The sequence below is a fragment of the Aedes albopictus genome, chromosome 2, assembly GCF_035046485.1.
Source record: "Aedes albopictus strain Foshan chromosome 2, AalbF5, whole genome shotgun sequence".
NCBI lineage: Eukaryota > Metazoa > Arthropoda > Insecta > Diptera > Culicidae > Aedes > Aedes albopictus.
The window spans coordinates 373,860,054-373,883,023 of record NC_085137.1 but is presented as its reverse complement, the minus strand read 5'-3'; the positions used below and the strand labels follow the sequence as shown (position 1 = coordinate 373,883,023).

At 39.2% G+C, this 22,970-nt stretch overlaps 1 protein-coding gene across 5 annotated transcripts in view; it reads left to right on the top strand.

Moving 5' to 3' along the window:
* LOC109401345 (synaptic vesicle membrane protein VAT-1 homolog-like) overlaps positions 1–22,970 on the top strand; it is a 209,701-nt gene that overhangs the window by 52,187 nt on the left and 134,544 nt on the right. The gene's annotated exons all lie outside the window — the stretch shown is intronic.

Below are 22,970 nucleotides of genomic sequence, written 5' to 3'. Positions count from 1 at the left end.
TTTTTCAACCCTAATAATTTTATCATAGCACGATGATTAGTTATATAGTTATCATTCTACCAATAAACATCGTATGATATGCACGATACCAAGAATAATATTTTTCTATGCGGGTCTTTTACGCCTTGGTTTGACGTCCCTAGCTTCCTCGACCTGCGGCTTCATCTTCTTCTTCCGTTTGACCTTCGTCCAGAAGGGGTCCTACTTAGCTAAACTTAGCTTTCACCGGCTCCGCCGCTGCTGCAGTCTTCACGAGTATCACGTGAACCTGCTTGGCATCGTCCATCGACTTTCATGGTTAAATCCTGCGAGTTGCACGGGAAAAGAAGTCCACCACGCCAAAGCCCTGCATTAACGCGGTAAGGGACGAAATACTGTGGGGTGCCCAGGTACCCCACAGGCTCCGTTAATGATCGAGCATCTTTTTTACCCCCTCGATCACTCATTCCTCGGCACGGGCCGCTTGACGTTAGTAGTTTTATTCTTAGCCGGCGACTACGCGTTTGACTCGCTGGCGGGGGGTGCGTCAGGCCCCGGGACTATAATCCCTGCTGCCCTAGTTTCACGGGCTCTGCTTTTGTTCAACAGACCTCTTATAGCGCTACGATTGTGAACCCGCGTGTTTTTAGTGTATCGGCGTGTATGCGGGTGCTCCCGATGAAGTTAAGAGATGTTTAGTATTACGTATCGAACTTACAATCGCAAATCTTTCCATCGCTTCGGTTATAGTCATTGGTGTCGGTTCGCAGTCTTTTCTTGTTGACTTTAAATCATCTACAATGTCATTTATAGACACTATAGGGATATTCCAGGTCAGCCAAACCACCTAGGAGTTCCGAACTTCAGGTCTACACTCGTAACAGTAGCGATATATGTTATACTGAGTAACGTTGCATAATCAACCGCAGTTACTGGGGTAATCTGAAATCTACTAGCTTATTATAAGCCTTTGGGACGTTCAGGGTAATTCAAACTTTTCTATAATAAAATCCTGCAAATCTATAAGAATAACTTTATGTGTTGCGCCATAAATAATAGTATTGCATATTCTGCTGGGATCCGCGAAGCTCTTGAAATTTCAAATGTCATTTAGAGACACTACAGGAATATTCCAGATCAGCCAAACTACCTTGGAGTTCTGGACTTCAGGTCTACACTCGTAACAGTAGCTATACCTGTTATACTGAGTGACGCTGCATAATCAAACGCAGTTACTGAAGTAATTTGAAGTCTAATAGCTTATTTTAAACCTTTGGGACGTTCAGGGTCGCCCAAACATATAGCATTGTCCTGCAAATCTACAAGAATAACTTTATGTGTTTTCGCCATATATTATGATACTGCATAATTTGCTGGGATCCACGAAGCTCTTGAAATATCAAATGTCATTAAGGGACACTACAGGGATATTCCAGGTCAGTCAAACTACCTTGGAGTTCTGGCCTTCAGGTCTACACTCGTAACATCAGCTATATCTGACAAACTGAGTAACGTTTCATAATCAATCGCGGTAGCTTGACCAACCTGAAGTCTGCTATATATTATTATGAACCTCTGAGACATTGAGAGTTGTTGGAGCTATCCTTAAGTTTAGCTCTTGATAATAACAGTATGTAGTTATTCTCACGATTAACTTTAAACTGTAATCTGCAGTCCCCCTGACATATCATGAGTCATTTCAAGATAGTTTTAAGATATTCCACATCAAAAACACTACTCCGGAGACCATAGCTTCAGGTGATGATAGCTTTTGCCACTACGTTAAGTAGTGTTACATAATCCACTGTACTTACCAACGTAGTTAAATGAAGAATAAGCCATGTTATACTTTTTTTTTTTGATATTATGGGCTTCCTTACTGTTATGAAGCTTAGTTGATAAAAACAACCACTGTAGCTTTCTGAAGACTTACTGGAATGATAGATTACAAATCGTAGCTTTTAATGAAAAAAGTTACCGTTACACCCGCAGACTTAAGGATCTAAACTCGAAAACAGTTTGGATGTCCTAGGATATCCTGACTGATCTGATATTGCCTATTGACCTTTCAGAAGACTTACCGGACATGATAGATTACAAATCGTAGCTTTGTATAATGAAAGAAGTTACCGTTACACCCGCAGACTGTAGGATCTGAACTCAAGAACAGTTTGGATGACCTAGGATATCCCGACTGATCTGATATTTTCTATTACCTTTTCAGAAGACTTACTAGACATGATAGATTGCAAATCGTAGCTTTGTATAATGAAAAAAGTTACCGTTACACCCGCAAACTTTAGGATCTAAACTCAAGAACAGTTTGGATGACCTGGGATATCCCGACTAATCTGATATATTCTATTACCTTTTCAGAAGACTTACTGGACATGATAGATTACAAAGCGTAGCTTTGTATAATGAAAGAATTTACCATTACACTCGTAGACTTTAGTATCTAAACTCAAGAACAGTTTGGATGACCTAGGATATCCAGAAAAAATATTCTGCATAATATTTTTCCGTTTTTATGCTCTTGACCACCAAAACTTCAAAAACGTAGAAAAAACTCCATAATAACGCTTGAAAAAATCTCGGCTTCAAAGCTGCCTGTGATTTCCTCTTCTTTAAATTGCTCAGGAGCTTTCAGTAATGATTTTTGATGCACCCTCTTGTAACTGCTATATGTTTGCTTTGAGCATGGTGAGTGAAGCAGAATCAGATATGTAACTGGATTGATGAAAACAGGGTCAGCGTAATGTTGCAGTTATTGTCAACACACAATTTTGATGGTTTTAACACTTCCAGTTCAAAACTTCAATGTCATGTTTTCTTTTGCTTTTTAAATCAAAATTGCTTAAAGATTCTCAGATCTTTAAAAAATAACATTAGAGGAAGTCAAAGCAAAACTTACAAATTTTTTGAAATAAAGTATATAGTTTACCCTATTATAGAGAAAAAGATATAACAATGGATTGTTTAACCTTTTTTCCGTATTTTTCACGATAAGAAGATGAAACAGCCTGCAGCTACTCAATAATAAAGGCAAGAATTTACGGTAGTGATGAAAGTAAACGTGTCGTCCCGAAACTTTTGAGACAGTGAAGACCGGGAGATTGATAATAATTATTCTGGAAAAAACTTCAAAAAAGTTCCTTGAAATATTTACTCTGAATTACAAGGAATTTATGAAATCAAAAACTAAGCGAAATAAAAAAAAATAACAATTTTAATGTTTTAGCGAAAAACAATTTAAATCTCCAGACATTTTTAAATTTGGTAAAAAATCTAAAAGTTTCAGGATATGAGAAATTTTGGAAAACTTTCAAATACTTTGGAATAATTACTTTTAAATTTGGAAGAGGGAAAGCTCCACAAATGTTCACAGCGCACCAGGGCGCCGCGGCGCACAGTTTGGGAAGCACTGTTCTAATCGGATTCTGTAGGTAAAAGTCATCATTAACTGTGCAATGACTTTCCTTATCTCAATGAAGCAAACATCCCAAACATAGATTGAGCACAGACAGCTGTCACGTACGAAGAAAAACTTCACATTTCCATTTCCAGCTACACGGCTTTGGCGGCGATGAACTCTTTCACTGTCGTTCTCGCATCGATCATATTTTACAATCCGCCTGCCGGCAGCTGTCCGGGCAACGTCAGTGTCACTTTCACGTTTCACCAGAAATAAGTAGCCTATATGCAGCAGGTTACAGCAGCAGCAGCACACACATCAACCGGCACAAAGAAGCAACCGAGGAAAAAAGAATCCAAAGTGCATAAGTGATTCAACAGTCCCATCCCACACTTCCTGGACTTCTCTCAATTTAGTGGCATTGCACATGCATATCTTTCGCTTGATGTCGTTCGCAGTACCAGAGCAGTGCAAGATTCATACTCACGATTACAAATGACTTGTTTCCTTTTTGAGTTATACAGATTTCATTAATTTTCGTCTGCCCGAAATCCATTGCATCCACCATTGCGTACGGTAGACTCTCTTCCAACAATGTTGTAAGCTGACCGGCCACTACGATCAGTTATGAACGACCGAGATCTTCGGTAAAAGCGATAAACAGACTGCGCTTGGGCATCATGAACGCGCGCGCCAGCAGCGTGGATGGACTTAAATTAATAACAATTAAACCCGCATAATAAAGAGATTTACAACGAAAAAATTGTCTACTAATAATTGTTCATGTCCGGAGCGAGATTGTGAGGGAAAAGAAGGGCAGCTCGTGGCGGCATGAATCAAGGAAAATGGTTAACACAAGGCATGGTGGTTTGAGGCGCTTTACTTGTCGATCGATGCACAATATGCAGGTATCAATCGGCACGTATCGCGCCTTTATTAGTATTATTACTGTTATTAATCTCTTAGTTATTATTAACACGATGTGAATCCGCAGTCTGCCAACATCAGGGTGGATCTGTAAGGTTTGATTTGCGGAATCTCCAAGAATCATCCTGATCAAGAATTGAATCTTAGAACAAAAACAGAGACTGCAGTCCAAGTGATAGGTGTTGCACTTGTTTACGCACAGAAGTACAACTTCTGCAGACGACCGCGCTGAATCGGTTCCACATGTTGACGTATTCCAGGAGAACTTGTTCTTAGGGAATCCTCCCTGCTGCGCCATAGTACGTCGTGTGTGCGGAAATGAAAGACGTAATAAATTTTATCTAAATTATATTGTTGCACTCGGGCGGGGCTGCAACTCTTCTTTATCCGGGGTCCAGCGGCTGGCAAGCAGACGGACGGGTGTTGGCAACCGGTGAACCACACGCCCGTCCGCCCGCGCGAACGCGAGTACTTAGTACCAATGTTGATGCAAGCTCGTGCCGCGCGGGCACCCGCACCGAGTCACACGTAGTGTTCGCTCAGTCGACCACAGCAAGCGATAAGGTGAAATGAATTTCTTCCACATTTCTCGCATTTCTCGGAGCTCTGTATAGAGCATCGCATCGCCGCGCCGCGCGCCGGTCGGTCGGTCGGTAGCTCTCGAATGTAAACAGTGGAACAATGGTCGTTCAGCGGCGGTAAACAAACTTATTTGAAGAAATATTGTGGCACTAGTGGACGGATGATGTGTGCGAGCTGGTGCACTGATTTACGACGTTGCAATAATGTTGCACTTTACAACAGAGCTGCAAGCTGTAGTTAGGAATATGCAGTTGTTGTCAGCATACCTCTTATGACTTAATGTATGTCACATATAAAATTCCTCTTTCTTAGAGTGTGGAAGGAAATTAAATGTTGCTTTAAACGTACCTAAATTTGAGAGATAAGATTCCTGTTAAGGTCTACCTTAAACATCACATTGAGTTTTCAGGTCTTTCTTAGCTTGATTTCAAACAGACAGAACCTGCTTCTCAGCTAGCCTTTCATGAAACTCTCATCAAGTAGCATACTTTTTTTTACAGAAAATAACCCTAATTAATCCACCTAGCGGTGATGGCACCTTTCTAAAACACCATTCTATAGCCGCCGTTTTGACTTTGGAGGCGCCATATTGGATTTTATACTGCCATCTTTGATATTTTGGTCGTATTTTTGGACTCCGGACATCTTCCCCATGCCATATATACCCATAATGCATGGTTTTAGAACCTAAAACACCATTACAGCCACCATCTTGAATTTGGAAACACCATCTTGGATATTTTGTATTTTTGGACATCGGACATCTTCCCCATACCATATATACCCATAGTGCATGATTTTAGTGCCTAAAACACCATTAACCGTTATGTGTCCGACAAACTTTTTGCTTTTTTCTACACCGTGTATTTTAAATGGGTGCTGGGTACCCGGGTACCCTGTCGGCCACATAAGGGTTAAGCAGCCACCCTGTTGAATTTGGAGGCGCCATATTGGATTTAACCCTGAAAGGGATACCTTCATGGCCTCAGTTTCGTCACCTCGCTGAGTGTGTTCCATCAAAGACGAGCTCTGAAAGGCGCCTGGGGTCCATTGGACCCCAGGTATCCCTTTTAGGGTTAATACCGCCATCTTGGATATTTTGGTCGTATTTTGGACTCCGGAAATCATCCCCATACCAAGTATATCCATATTGCGTGGTTTTAGAACCTAAAACACCATTAAACAGCCACCATCTTAAATTTGGAGCCGCCATCTTGGATTTTATACCGTTATCTCGGATATTTTGGTCGTGTTTTTGAAACCTGGACACACATATAATAAGTCGAACTTCATAGTCAGAGCGAAGGATGCCGATAAATGGTATGGTCTTAATGTTATAATGCATTTGACATTTCGGTGCCCTGTATACCAGCGTACAAACTCGGAAAGGCTTCAACTTTTTGAGCCAGAGTTCCACTTATGTTACATCTTCCCCATACCATATATATCCATATTGCATGATTTTAGAGCCTAAAACACCATTCAACAGCCGCCATCTTGAATTTGGAGGCGCCATAGGGAGCATCCATTAAGTACGTCACACTAAAATTGGGAATTTTCAAGCCCCCCTCCCCCCTTCGTACGGGTTTTTCCTATACTTAATACATTGGTTGTCACACTTTCATAAACCCCCCTCCCCCTAGGACCGTGACGTACTTAATAGATGGCCCCATATTGGATTTTATCCCGCCATATTTGATATTTTGATTGTATTTTTGAACTCTGGACATCTTCCCCATGCCAAATATTCCCATATTATATAATTTAAGAGCCTAAACACCATAAAACAGTCGCCATTTTGAATTAGGAGCCGCCATCTTGAATATTAGGCTACCATCTTGAATTTTGGGCCGACATCGCGGAATTTGTGATCTCCAGTGTTGATTTCCGCACAAAATTCGTTAACCATATTTAAGGTTTCAAAAATCACCGCAGTTTGATATGTCGCATGATGGGGCTTGATTCAGTTTTATATACCGGTGCTGGTCTGGATCACTGAAATGGCCATCACTCCGGAACGCTTTGACCGATCCGGACCATTTTAGCAAACAATGCGGTAAAATTTCGGTTCGATTCGAGCTATAATCCGAAAAATCGGCCAATGAAGGGCCTTAAAAGTGAGTGAACTTATTTTGCTCACAGACATACATACATACACCCCGAGCAGCACACACGTTACAAAGAAGTGTCGACAGCGCAGGTTTTTGGTTGGACACGAGTCGTTTTCAAGTTGATCTACCTTTAAGTTAGAATTACATTAATGTAGCTCCTGTACAACCAAAAACCTGCGCTGTCGGCACTCCTTTGTGGCTTGTGTGCTGCTTGGGACACATACATACACACATACAGACATCATCTCAAATCATCGAACTGAGTCGATTGGTATATGCGACATGATCCTCCGAGCCTTTTTTCGAAAAATCGTTTTTTGAGTGAACATATTGCCTTTCCAGTACACTTAGTGTACGAGAAATGCAAAAAGTTAGAATAGCTGTAACCTTTTCTATTTTCATTATTTTTTTACAATTTTTTTCAGAGGATTCTGGTATTCTGGTGTTGGTTCCGGAGATATTCTGATTAAAAATAAACATGTGGCACGACAAATCATTTAACATCTATACTAAACGTGAAATTTCCAACAGTAACCTTCTCAGTACTGTCAGATATCTTGTGATCGAATTCGGATTACATATAAGTAGATGCCTCAGGAACCTCTAGAATTCCAATCAAGTATTTCTCCTGGCGTTTTTTCAGCGATATCTCTTGTAGTTGCTGCAGGGATCGCTGCAGAAATTCCATAATTAAATTCTGCAGGAGCTTCTTCATAGATTCCCTCAGAAATTCCAAAAAAATCTCTTTGAGCTCCTTCTAGGATTCCTTCTGGAATTTCTTCGAGGACCCCTTCTGAACTTTCTTCACGAATTCCTCTTGGAATTTCGTCGGGATGCCTCATGGAGGTTTTCTATAGATCCTTATAGGAGGTCTTTTAGGGATTTCTCAAGGAGTTTCTTCGGGTATTCCTACAGAAATTCATCTAGGTATTAATGTAGGAGTTCCTCCAAGGATTCCTGCAGTGCAGTATAGTAGTATACTTTCAAGGAATCCTTCAGAAGTTTCCTTAGCTATTCCAAAAGGAGTTCCCTCGGATTTTTCTCCTGAAGTTCCATCAGAGATTTTTTCATAAGGATTCAGGTATGCTTGCTGGTAAACCATCAAAAATTACTCCAGAAGTTTCTTTAGGAATTGCTACAGGGGGTTCTTTAAAGATTAGTTCAAGAGTTTCTCCAGGGATTTCTTTTGAAGTCCCTTCAAAGTTTCCTGATGGGATTTTCTACATTAGTCCATGCGTTTCTTTAGAGATTCCTACAGAATTCCTCAAGAGATTCCTCCAAAAGCCCCTGCAGAGATCTTTCGGGAAGTTCCTTCAGAGATCTCTCCAGGATTTCCCTCAGAGATTTTTATAGGAGGATTTAAGAATATTTCCATGAGAATCAAAGGATTCCCCCAGAAGTTCTTAAGGCATTCTTGCAGGAGTTCTTCCAGGGATCCTTCCAAATTTTTTTTTGTAAGGTTCTGTTCTGGAATTTCTCCAAGGATTACCCCAGGATTTCTTTCTCACGGGATCCCTCTTGGAATCCTTTAAGGACCCCTTCTGAAATAACTTCAGGGATTCCACCTGAAATTCCATCGGGATCCCTCACGGAGATTTTCCATAGATTCTTTTAGGCGATCTTTTAGAGATTTCTCTAGTAGTTGTTTTAGGTATTCTTGCTGTTATAGCAGTAACCACGGCCGTAACCAAGGAAAAAACTTGTCGCAAAGAGATAGAATTTATTGCATCTGACTTGGTTGGAGGTTTACTCACTAATAACATTTTATTCTATATAGACATACGTAATGCCTGAAGTTCATAGGCACAATATGTGTTGAAAAATGGACAAATTGAGTGGAAAAATTGCGAAAAAATCCACGTAGTTCTGGTGGGATTTGAACCCACGTCTCCCCAAGTTCGCTAGACAGGGCGCGTAACCAACTCCGCCACAGAACAAGGTATCGATTTTCAGCGAAATTTGAACTGCGAACAGTGAAATACAACTGCGATAACCAGATTTGAATAAGTTGACCCATCTGGATCACCGTGACAGGTTTCGCGGGGCGTCATTGGGGACACTTCTGGGTTTCAACCTAAACGTGCCGTGCGACATATCAATCTTCATGATTTCGAATGACTGAGTCAGGAACGATAGACTGAAGTATGTATCAACTAATATGGCCACCCCAGAACGTTTAGCACAGGTTCTACAAAGGTGTCATCGGGGTCATTTCTGGTTTGCAAGTAAAACATGTCGTGCGACGTATCATTCTTCATGATTTCGAGAAAATATTGCAGAAAAAAATAACTGAAGTATGGCCTGCTGTGGCCGCTCCGGAACTCCTGGAACAAGTTCCAGAGAGGCCTCTCAAACACAATACCACACGAAATAATTACTTTTAGCCATTTGGAAAAACAGACCCCTCTCCCACCCCCTGACCCCAGTACAATCCGGAATATCTCCGGAATAGCTCCGGATATTACATGGCCACTTCTGTAAAATAAACTTGCACCAATTTATGATCGATTGAGGGAGACTTCAAAAAAATTGGATGAAAATTGAAGAAATGCCAGCATTTTGTAAATGAGATGTCGGGGGTCGGGTACGTGAAGGTTAATATCAGGTGAGGCCTGCTACACTTACAGAATTTCTTCCAGGTTCTAGGAGTTCCTTCAGGGATCACCCCAGTATGTAGTTCTAGGAGAGTTCAAGGATGCCTCCAGGTGTTACATCCTTTAGGCATTGCAACAGGAGTTTCTTTAAAGGTTAGTCTAGGAGTTCCTACAGGGATTATTTCTGAAGATCCTTCAGGATTTCCTACGACAGTTTCTACAGGGATAAGTCTATGACCACTTCTTTCAATCCTGGGCACCCACGATGGTGCACAGGGCCGAATTGAAAGATTTCCATCCTGGGCGATTGCCAGCCATCGTCTTGACCTGTGGTCAGGTCAAATTTCTGTCGACTTGCTTGATTTCGTTGTTGAGGCTGTGCCGCCATGAGCCTCTGGGTCTGCCTCTGCTGCGATGTCCTGCTGGGTTCCAATCTAACGCTTGCTTGCAGATTTCGTTTCCGCCCCTGCGTAGAGTGTGGCTGACCCACCTCCACTTTCGCTCCCGAATTTCTATCGCTATCGCCTTTTGATGACATCGACGATGGAGATCAAATTGTGAGGCCACCGTGCACACATTTTATACAATAGGCATATATTGATGAAGACCTGCAGCCGTTGAGTGTTCTCCACTGATACACACCAGGTTTCACTGGCGTATTGCAGCACAGATTTCACGTTCGTGTCAAACATTTAAATTTTTGTGCGTCGACTGATCTTGTTATTTTTCCATGCATTTCTTAAACTCGCAAAAGCAGCCCTCGCCTTCTTGATCCGTGCACCTATGTCAATCTTGGTGGCGCCATCGGCCGCCATTTTTAAGCTTTCAACATTCTCCACTGATTGCCCAGCTACCGTAAAACGGGAAGGGTTGACCGAGTTTACATCCAACGATTTGGTCTTGTCGACGTTGATGTAAGACCTGCCGCTGAGGAGCGATTGGCAAGATCATCGAGCGTGCTCTACATATCAGAGTCTATGAGTTCTTCAGAAATTCCGGATTCGTGTAAATGTTTCTTGAACGATTCTTCCTGTGTTCCTTCAGGGGTTCCTCCAGAAATTCCTGCAGAGATGTCTCCAGAAGTTCCTCCAGGGATCTCTCCAGGATTTTCTCCAGAGATTCTTATAGATGGATTCAACAATACTTCTAGGAAAATTAAAGGATTCTCCCAGAAGTTTCTTGAACGATTCTCCTAGGAGTTCTTCCAGAGATCGTTCCTGGAGTTCTTTCGGAGATTTTTCCAGGAGGATTCAGTGATGTTTCCAAAAGTTACATCAAATTATTTTTCCAGAAATTCCTTCAGGAATTATCTAAAGGAATTCCTCTTGAAAGTTCTTCGGGAAAAATTCGGGGATTCCTCCTGAAATTATTCCTCAAAGCGCATGCCTTTCACGCCGAGGACCTGGGATTGAATCCCACTCCCGACAAACTCACAAAAATGTGAATTCATCCTTCGGAAGGGAAGTAAAGCGTGGGTCCCGAGATGAACTAGCCCAGGGTTGAAAATCTTGTTAATACAGTTAAAAAAAATATATTCCTCCTCTAAATCCTTCGAGGATTCCTCCTGGAATTCCTTCGGGGAATCCTCTGAAATTTATTCGAGTATTCCTTCTGGAATTCCTTCAGAGATTCCTCCTGCAATTCCTTCAGGGATTCCTCTTGAAATTCCTTCAGAGAACCCTCCAGGAATTCCTTTGAAGACTCCATCTGGTATTCTTTGGGGAGTTCCATTTGGTATTCTTTCGGGAATTCTTCCTGAAATAGCTACGAGGATTTCTCCTGGAATTCTTTGAGGGATTATTTCTGGAATTCCTTCGAGCACTCCTTTTGGATTTCCTTCGCGGATTCATCCTGGACTTCTCTCGGGAATTCCTCCTGAAATTCCTTCGGGGATACCTCTTCCAAGATGATACAAAGCGTGACAATATGATCCACATAGGATCGCCCACCACGGTATCCTGCTTGCTGCCATTGGAGAGTTGTGCCAATCTTGTCCTGTGTTCGGTTAAGGATCACATTGCAATGGACGAAAACTATACACATGTCGGATATGTCGCGATTTCCCATTTGTCGCAGAATAGTTGATGCACTTTCACTTCTTTCTCTAAAGACAATCAGTACTGATGGGCTGCGGCTTCAGCTCCTCGTGATTTTGCGCGCTCTATCGCGGCTTTGCCGTTCTTCTATCTTCTTCCTAATGTCATTTGTGATCCACTGTTTTCTCTGGATGCGTGTATTCTATCATCAGTAATGACAAAGCCCTGACCTCTGACCGCCTATCAAAATCCTTCTAACATCTTCTAACTGTTTCCCTTCTTTAAACGTCATTGCTCAATTTTTTAAACTCTCCCGAAAATTTACTGAAACTCACCTGAACCCTTCTGTCCTTCCTCTTAAACTCTGTTCCCCGTAAATCCTTCGTGCACGCCTTTCAAAAGAATTCAAAGGGAATTTCACCTTGGTCCTCCGCTGAACCGTTTTTTAAACTCACTTGGAAAACCCACCGCCTCCTCAAACTTCTTATTGCACCTTCTTCGGCCCCTCTCAAACCACCATCTGAAACTCCTCCATTCTTCATAACGTGTATAAAGTCTGCCATTAATTCCTTCACCACTTACTTCCAATGCCTTGAAAACAGTCTGAATAATTAGCAATTGTCCATTTTCAACTCCCTCATATGCCTATGTCACACATTTTGTATGAAAACCTTGAAATTTTTGTTTTCATCCGCAAAGCAGGATTGACTGGTTTCCATGAAAATCGTACCCTAACTGTCAGCTGCATTCTTCGCTTTACACCTTCCTGTCGATCATTAATCTCTAACCTCTATCGATGAATTCATCTTTCCTATTCTAAATTTCTGCTTGCAATGAAGCATTAACTGTATGGTATCCATTATTTCCTGGTTTCCATGACCCGTTCTGCTTCTTAATACATGTGTCCATCCCAATTCCATCCAGAATGAGCGTACATTCTCGCGACCCGCAGTTATGATGGTCGCGCATTAGCCCAGCAACAGCGCAAAAGAACAAAACTCCGATGATGGATGCTGCTATGTGTGACTCTCTCTCGGCCTGCAAGTCTTTGCTACAGTTTCTTAACCCTTTAGGCGTCCCGCGCGTCCTTCACACGGATGCCCCCATACACCAATATACAGTCAGGTTTTTTTTACGCGGGGGATACGTACCGCGTAAAAAAAAACTCAGTTCAAAATTCCAAAAACCGCGTAAAAAAAGTCTCACCATTTCTCGACGAATCATGCAAAAATAAGACGATGAAATTTTTTTTTGTATGGAGTTTTCATTTACGCGGCCGCGTAAATGAAAACCGCGTAAAAAAAACCTGACTGTATGTATGTACTGGACTGTCTCTGGATACTGCTAGTGATGGTGGTGGGATGATCATCATTTGCACCATCATCATCATTGCCCTGATGCATGGACTGGGCCCGCTGCTCGCTGCAGAACAACAACAGGAATGCACTGTGCAGCGCACCAAGTGCGAGATGTTACAACAACGACCATTCCGGGATGAAGACGATAAAAAAAAACCTTGAGGATGAAATGAGAGATAATTTATAATGGCTCTTCGGGGACGATGATGCGCGATGGGGACGTCTGGTGTAAAGTGCAAAATGGAGCACACACACAGAATGGAAGTGTTTGTGGTTGGTTGCGGGCCTACTCACTGACTGCTGGGACTGGTTCAGAGCATGTTTGATTTAAGAGTGCAATATTTATGTCAGGACGATAAAAAAGTGGCAAAATTAGTTGATAGCAAATTACACCGGCTCAATGAGGCGTCTGCTGTAAGTAGATCAGATGCGCTCATGTGTGGAATGACTTACGGCTCATATTTCAGGCGAGGCGGTCCTATATGGCTGCTGCATCACTGACTGGCAACTGAATGTGTAAATTTGTCACACTGGTAGAACTACTTGCACTTATAATGCATCTTTTGATAACTGTGAGCAAATCGATTGGAGTGATTTTAATTTCTACAAGAAAAACTCTTTGGATGCTTTCAGGCGCTTAGTTCGAGTCTCTTGCGTTAAGCTCCGTGACACATTTCTCCCAGGAGGCATTAGGGAAATTAATAATTCATCATCCCTAAGTCGAGACATCGAATTTGTGTGTTCGCGTGTTTGACTGCCCCTTTGCCCGCAATCGTTTGGCCGTGACCAGCTGACGCAGAGAGTATCCATCTCGGTACAGTTTTTACCCCCTTCTTCAGGTCGCGTGGCCCTCAGACTGACCTGCAGACAGACGGTCTCGACAGCAATGTCAAGAGAATACAGAATGGGGTAGAGATCGGTATCGATTTAATTGGATTTATTGATCCGCCCGTATAGTTTGCGCATCTGTTGATAGTTTGCTTTAGTTTTAGAAAGTCCATTCCAAAGAATTGGAGTAAATGATTGATGCTTCAGCCAATTTCAAGAATGTTCAATAATTATTGATTTTAACATTCTTTAACCGTTATGTGGCCGGCAAACTTTTTGCTTTTTTCTACACCGTGTATTTTAAATGGGTGCTGGGTACCCGGGTACCCTGCCGGCCACATAAGGGTTAAATGGAAATAAATCATGGAGGGTACAGCGAAACTATTTAAAACAATAAAAAAAAACACGGGGGAATGTACGAATTGCAATGTTTAATAGCACTTGTTTACAGCATTTTTGAACTCGGTAAGCTGATGATCATTTTTAGTGTAGAATCATGCCTTGAGTTAGAAAACGTAAAGAAAAAAATACAGTACAGCGAATTTTTTTTTCGAATTTCCATACAAAGCTGTTGAATGCAATCGATTTTTGTTCTATTTTTGAGCAAAATTGCTCCCTTCATACATCTCTATTTCCGTAACGAATGCTCCGATTGAGATGAAATATTATAGACTGTTTCAGAAATTATAAATACACTTGGTTTATTAAATTAAATGAACTGTTCTAATGATTTTTACCAACTTTTTTCAGAGTATAGCATATTGTACTCCATATTTTTACATTTCCTTTCAATTGTCTTGATTTTTTAAAGAACAGTCGAGTTCTCTAACAAAAAACTGAATTATTCAAATTTGCATTTGCACAAAGGTGTTTTTTTAATGATTTCAACATTATGTATCACTAAATACCAAAAATTATCTAAATTTTTATCACATTCGCTTTCTCAACAAGTTGTCTAAGGAATGCCTTGATCAAAATTTGGGAAAAATCGATAAAGGCATTTCCACGACATTTTTTCGGGGATCAAGTTTCTCATTTTTTAAGGTTTTCTACGGAACATAAGAACTACCACACAGTTTCTTAGCTTTCCTGAACGCATTTAATCCAATCAAACTTATTTTTCCAGCTCATTCAATCCTTCAGATGGCAAAGCTTGTCATTCCATAAAAACGAATGCAGTAAGCAGTAATTAAGACATTCGTTTGCTTAACGTTTGTTGCTACTGGTGTTGTTGAGAAATTTGAAACAAAAATTTTTGTTTTGAGAAGGCCCGTAATGGTGGTTCTTGATCAGATATTCCAGTAAAATTACTCTTACCAATCGAGAAATATCTTTTATTATCGATACAGCAATTTCTATTGTGTTTGGAAAAAAAAAAATTGTGAGATTTTTTTTCTTTTCTACTACATAATGCTACATTTTTTGACCACTTTGTGCAACTTCAAATTTTAATCATCTAGTTTACAGAGCCCTATTTTTAACTTTTACCAGAAACATCATCAAAATTGGTATTATTTGCTTCGTTAGCATGTTTACTATGAGAGCTAGAAGAAACTTTTTTGGATAATGTGCTCAAATTGAAATGGCAGGTTATCGTTAGTGTATTTATAATTTCGGAAACAGTCATTACTGCAACTTGATAACGTCTAATGTTTCATATGTATGTACGCTGATAAAAATTTTTTTAATTAATTAATTTTTACTGAAAAAAAATACAAATGTTCATTATATTTGGGAAATTTTGCTAAAATTTAAGAAAATTGGCCTATATAATCATCAATTACTCGAATTCCACTAAATAATTTGAAGCAAAAATTATGTTCAGATGATCGAAACGTATTATATTCAGCTTTTATGAATGCAAAAAGATTGAAAATTCGTTGTCTTCAACGCGAAATATTTGAGTTTTAGTAAATTCCATATTTTAAAAAACTGTAAAGCTCGATTTTCAGGAAAAACTCAAAAACTGTTCTACCTAATTTTTTTTTGGAGCACAATATTGATATCAGAACATGATTATGCATCAGAAATTTTGGTCGTTGATAGAAGTTCATGGCTTTCGTTTTTTTGTTAACTAGTGTAGTTGGTTGTTGCATTTTATCATATACTGTAACCTGGGGCTAAACTGGTCACATTAAAACAGTTGCAGATAACAATAGTAGTAATGAAAGAATGTCTTCACTATCAGTACCGACGGAGTGGATCTCCATAAACTACATGGCGAAATTGTTCGAAAAAAAATAAAATAAATGCCGTTTCGTGGCAAAATTGATGAACATACATTTGAACACCGATAAAAATAAAAAAAAACCTCTTAGGGACAGACTCGTTTGAATCCCAAGATGGCCACCACAATGACCAACTTTTGCACCTACTCATGATTTTGACGGCACAAATCTCATCTAAAAACAAACCAGCGCACCTGATCTTCTTATTTTATGCTTATTACACAAGAACAATATAAAAATTACACTATCGTTGAAAGTTCACTTCTTGAGGTATATTCAACTGAGGTTCTTATGCAATATCGAGCTGCGATTTCAAAACGTTAGTCCTTAACCCTTTTGAACGCGCGCCGTTGTAAAAAGTACAACACTACCAAAAACTCTGTAAAGCTAAAGAACATTTTTCACCAGGAAAAAAACAAAAGTTATTTTAAACCTTCCTCAAACAAATAAATAAATAAATAAATAAAATAAAATAAAAAATTAAAAAAAAAAAACGTATTAGGAGATGCATCCGTTTTCTCTTTGATTTCGGTCTTTTGAATCCCAACAACGCGCCAAAACTTAATGAATTCGACTATTGAATGCCAAAATTTTATTTTGAAATTGACTCCTGACGCCTGAAAGTAGGCAATTTGCTTTGGAAAAACACTCGTTTATAAATAACATCATCACAGAAAAATAAACTTTTGAAAATGATTCACAATAATTGAAACACAGAATGTAAGTTACTTCTTTTGGCAATCGACTGTTTAGTACCAGGTATCAGAAGGTATCAGGCTCCAGAGGCACGTTATCCTCGATTCGGGGCATTTGTGCCATCGCCATCCATAAAAGCCTATTTTATCATTTACCTGAGGGAGAATGGGACAAGGGATGGAATGGTATTAGGAAAGGGAAAGGTGATGAAATAGGAAGGGGTGCCCTAGAAGAGGGAATGAACGCATAAGCGCAACGAGAGCTCATAGCCCATACCACAACGGGGTTAATCAGTGCCCTGAAAAGAACACTGTAAAACGCATAAGCGTAAAGAGAGCCTACAGCTCATTGCAGGTAGCTTGTGACGTCATGCGAATTTCAATATGACATAGAAAGGCACGTCATCGAAAGCATCCTCAATATCAGTGTACGCAGAATATGGCACATGGCACCGCAAGCGAAAAATAGGCAACAAAGAAGGCACGGCAACAACGCTTTGTTTTTTCGTTAGCAGATAATGACAAAATCGCTCCCGAGTTTGTTCACAATAAAAACGGCAGGAATATACCGCATTTAGTTCACTACTGGACTGCGAACTGCGACATTATAAGTGCGAAAACGTAAATAAAAGTGCGCGATTGCATCAAATCAGGTTGATGTCTTTGGCGCACTATTTCTTCAATCTATGGAGAACAAGTGCTCTGAAGACACCGAGTTGATTTGATGCAATCGCGCACTTTTATTAGCGTTTTCGCACTCGTGAAAACTAGTGCGATAGTCCAGTGGTGAACTAAATGCGCTATATTTGTCTCGTTCTATTTACATCGTGATTTTCACATTGTTTTGCAACTGAAACTCGACTCTGAGGATGGCAAGAGTCTTCATTCGTCCAAATGCTCATGAATTCGATGATGTGGGTCGAAAATTTCAGCAAAAAAACCGAAATATCGGCACACGCACGGCAAGCGATGTTTGTTTTATTGCTCTCATCGCTTGACATACGTTTGTTGCGGAGCGCCTTTGTTACCAACATGCACCGCATAGGACAAAGCGTTTGTTTTTCGGCGTGATCCGTTTTTCGTACCCTGCTCAATATTCAAGAAATCTCCCAAGAAAAAAACTATGTTTGAGCGGTGTCAGGCCATTCGGCCGAAGGTCATAGGCCGAATGGCCATTAGACCGAATGGTCATTAGGTCGAATGGTCACTAGGTCGAATGGTCATTGGGTCTTATTTTTTGCCGTTACGTCCCCACTGGGACAATTCCTGCTTCTCAACTTCTATGTTCTATGAGTACGTCCACAGTTATTAGCTGAGAGCTCCGCTGCCAATGACCATGTTGTATGTGTATATCGTACGGCAGGCACGAAGATAAACTATAACCAAAAAAGTCAAGGTAATTTCCTTTACGGAAAGTTATTGGACCGGCAAATTGAACCCAGTGCCCATCCTCAGCATGATTTTTTCCTTCTTTTAAACATACACTCCCGTTCAAAAGTTTGGGGTCACCCCCTCAAAAACATGTCATTTTTTTAGGCCCATATCTCCGCCAATTTGCGTCCGATTTCAAAACCCTAGGTTTCATTCAAAAGATAATAAGTCAAAGAAACTTTGAAATGATTTAATAGAAACTTTTTCAAAAAATTTTGTATGTAAACTTAACTCAAACTTGCCAAATTTTCTAAAAAATGAATATAAACTTACGGCACTGTCGCTGGAAGTTGGGTCGACCAAATTTTAAGATGAGAGCGGTAATATGACCCATTTTCTATTAGCTTTCAACTGCTTTTTACAGAACTTAGCTAAAAAATCTAGAAAAAAAGTAAATTAATCCTTGATGTCATCGACCAAAAGTTTGGGGTCACCCCTCAATATGATGTATCGGCCAAAAGTTTGGGGTCACTTTCGTAAAACATGGAAAAGTGATTTGGTGAAATCTTCATCATCTATAGTTCAATTTTAATTATTTTTGGCTCATTTCAAAGATAATTAACTAAATTTACGTTTGATGTCTTCAACTTAACGTATTTAACGATTTTTGTATATAAAAATGTTATGTAAAGTTAGCACATTTTACCACGCTCCAAAAAATGAGGCAACTTTACGTTAAGTTTTAGTATGTAAATTTCAACAAATATGTGTGGTTCAATGTCTATGCAGTAAGTATCATTCATTTTGTTTCAAATAAGCCAAGAAGAATTAAAATTGAATGAAACATGACAAAGATATCAACAAATCACTTTTCCATGTTTTACGATAGTGACCCCAAGCTTTTGGCCGATACAGTATTTTGAGGGTTTTGAGGGGTGACCCCAAACTTTTGGTCGATGACATGAAGGATTAAATTACTTAATAACTTTTTTCCTAGATTTTTTTAGCTAAGTTCTGTAAAAAGCAGTTGAAAGCTAATAGAAAATGAGTCATATTACCGCTCTCATCTTAAAATTTGGTCGACCCAATTTCCAGCGACACTGCCGTAAGTTTATATTCATTTTTTAGATAATTTGGCAACTTTGGGTTAAGTTTACATACAAAATTTTTTGAAAAAGTTTTTTTTATATCATGTTCAAAGTTTCTTTGACTTATTATCTTTTGAATGAAACCTAGGGTTTTGAAATCGGACGCAAATTGGCGGAGATATGGGCCTAAAAAAATGACATGTTTTTGAGGGGGTGACCCCAAACTTTTGAACGGGAGTGTATGTTGTTCTTTCTAGTATAATTGCCAAAATAGTTTTTGGTACTGAAACTGCTGATATTTAAATCACAAATTTTTCCTTCTTTTATACATAGGCTATTCTTTCTAGTTTTATTGTTAAAATAGTTTTAGGCAATAACTGTTAAAAAAGATAAAAACCATAGATCCGTTTCCAGTTTCGTCCCTGCAGTTTAATGACCCTGCATCGTTTGAGCGAGTGCTTTCTTGAAAACGTATATAACTTTGTGTAAAAGAGTCACTGTGGACATACTAAATTGGGAGGCATGTGAGTTCACATGAACAGGTATGTTAGCCATACGAACATCACAGACGTGATAATCGACAATGCGTTTCAAGCATTTCAGAAAGAACGAGGTAACCAGATAAATCTGGAACTAATTCTTTCTTTATACAACGCACGCACCCTTTCGGTATAAAACTACAGAGTAATTTCACGCCATGAAAATACCCAATAGAAAACTACAAGAGTTCAAAACATGTTTGAAGTACTCAAATCCATCTGGAGAAAAATAGGACAAAGTCTCAATTGCTCCTGGAGATTTGAAGTAAGCAGAGCTTTTTAATGCCCACTAAATCGATTCTACAGCTACAAACCTCGGGGCAGAAGCTAAAGATTAGTAGCTATATAAAAGACTGACTTATCCGAAGATATTTTGAACTGGGACAGGTCAGAGTTCCATTCAGATATGTCTCTTGCGGTCCGCACAGACCGCAGAGGACAAGCTTCTTTCAAAGCAATAGCTATGGTATACCACAATGTTCAAAAGAAGGAGCTCTGATAAAAAAAATGTGGTTGGTACATAAAAACGTAATATAATTAGTTAACGCATTTCATCGTTTTAGGGAGGCAAAAATAACCTCTGAATAACCAGCAGTTCAACATTCAGGCAAAGTGAAATCGGGAGGGAAACTTGAAAGAAAGGAATGTGTTGAAATATGTTGAAATATGAATTCTCCGACGAAAAGTTGGCAATTCTAACAACGTGGATGAAAACTAAACCTAGTAAACAAGTTGCAATATGAGCAACTTTAATGAAAATACAGCCTAAGCTTGATCAAATTACTTTCTACTCAATATCTATTCGAACAAACTCTTTCGGGGATACGGCTGAGTTTATGTAGGGTAGTGGTATGGCTTCGCAGTCTTGAGGTTAATAGAACACGCTAGTTTTTTTTATTATTATTATTCCCGACGTTCCAGTCCGTTTGGGATCTTTTTCAAGAAACAGAAAACCTCAACGATAGTACCCCTGAAAAAGATCTCAAATGGACCGAAACGTCGGGAACAATATAAAAAACTAGCGTTTCCGTTTCCATTACTCTTAAGACTGCGAGGCTGAACCATAACAGTAGGGGAGACTGGGGAGACTTGATCCCTTTTTCTTAATTTACCTGAAACTTTAAGAAAAAACACAAAACTAGATCCGATTTCCGTACAAAATGCCAGGTAAACATCTATTGCAAGTTAAAACACAACAGCAGGCCTTTAAATTATTGTTAAAGCTTTCAAAACTGTGTTTTTATGGAGGCATGTCTTATGATGTATTTTTCAAAAATGGGTGACACTTGATCCCCCTTTGAGCACATGGTTTATTTAAAGGGAAAATAATTCCAGAGTCTTCCATTCATTTTCTTTTCAAGTTTTCTTGAATTTTCGATGAATATGCATTGTTTGAAATTGTAAGATTTCCTTAATTTTTTAAGGATATGCCGTATTTTCAAAATAGGGAGACTTGATCCCCCCAAACCATCAGCCGTTAAAAAATAATGCAATGTACAATCGAAATCACTTGTAGCCAAAACATAGTCGTTTGTCCAGGAGTAGTTTTGGAAAAATTATGCTAGAAGAAAAATGTTTTTGATTCCGAGCAATGGGGGGAACAAGTCTCCTCAGTCTCCCCTACATTCGATCAAACTTCATTCGACCAAACAAATCACACATTTTCCTCAGACATCTCCTACTTTGAAAAATTATAACTCATGAACGAAGCATCGTAAACACATTTTCTTCTGTGAAATAAGCAAAGTTGGAAAAACTATTTTCAAAGTCCGGAAAAATTCACAAAAAAATTTTTTTGAAAGGAAATTTTATAAGCTATATTCTGTAAAATTTTCAAGATGTGTTTTTTCTCCTTTCGTGAGTTTTGACCAATTTTGTGGAAATTGCCTAGATGTTTGAGCCGTTTGTTTGAAAAAATCATAATTTGAAAACGAAGCATCCTAGACATTTTTTTTGTGATATCATAAGCAAATTTTCTCAGCAGTTAAAAAAATTCAAAATGAAAATTGTTTCCCACAAAATGCTCCACTGTTGAGGAAAATCGGTTGGAAAAGTCGAAAAAACTATTTTCAAAGTCCGGAAAAATAAAAAAAAAAGTTTTTTTGAAAGGAAATTTTATAAGCTATATTCTGTTAAATTGTCCAGATGTTGGTTGATTTTCGACCGTCTCTGTTATTAATTTGAACAAAATTTGTCATAACTCAGGAAAGAAAAAAAAACACATCTTGAAAATTTCACAGAATTTAGCTTATGTAATTCCCTTCAAAAAATATTTTTATACGATTTTTTCCGGACTTACTAAATTGTTTTCCGACTTTTCTTTCCGATTTTTCTTAACAGTGGAACATTTTGTGGAAAACAATTCTAATTTTGTATTTTTTTAATTTGCTTACGATTTCACAAAAAAAAAGATGTGTCTACCTACGATGCTTCGTTCTTGAGTTATGATTTTTCAAAGTAGGTGGTGTCTGTGGAAAATGTTTGTTTTCCACTGGAGTTTACCGGAAAATTAGGCGACCCTGATTTTTTTCAATTTGATTCAAATTCAATATGAACCCTATGTATGAAAAAAATCATCATTTCTTAGAACTTTCGTACCAATTTGTACTATAATAAAAAGTCCCCTTATGCATTACAAATTATGTCAGTTTTGCCAAAAAAAAAAACGTGTTGGGAACTGCTTTGGGAATTGAACCCATGATCAGCCGCTTACAAAATGAAAGTGTTCTCGCAAACATTAGTGGCACCTTACGAAAAGTGTGACATAGAGTGGATGACAAGGAGGATGAAGGGTTTCAAAATTCCAATTTTCACATGGCGTGACATATGATCGATCCCTTTCAGAAATCCTAGACAAAATTTAAAATTTAAATAATTAATATGCAATGATTCTTCGTTGTCTAACCGGGTCTTCATTTAAAGATCCTCACGAAGAAAGTTTCCAGCAAAATACGCCGATCTCTTAGAAAAGAAAAACGAATTAAAATGTAGCCTACGGGAGCGATTCCTAGAATGATGCGGTCAGGGACGATAACGACAATGCTATATTTCTACCTGCTCGGCTAGGCATTCGTTTGGGTTCATTTTTCGAGGGATTCTCGGAATTCGATTTCCTAAATAAAACTGCTATAGGTCAATCGAGTATGATTCATTGGGACGAAGGCTCTCTAGATGATTAGAGGGTAAAAAATGGGTTTATTGACACAGTTCCAAGCGTAT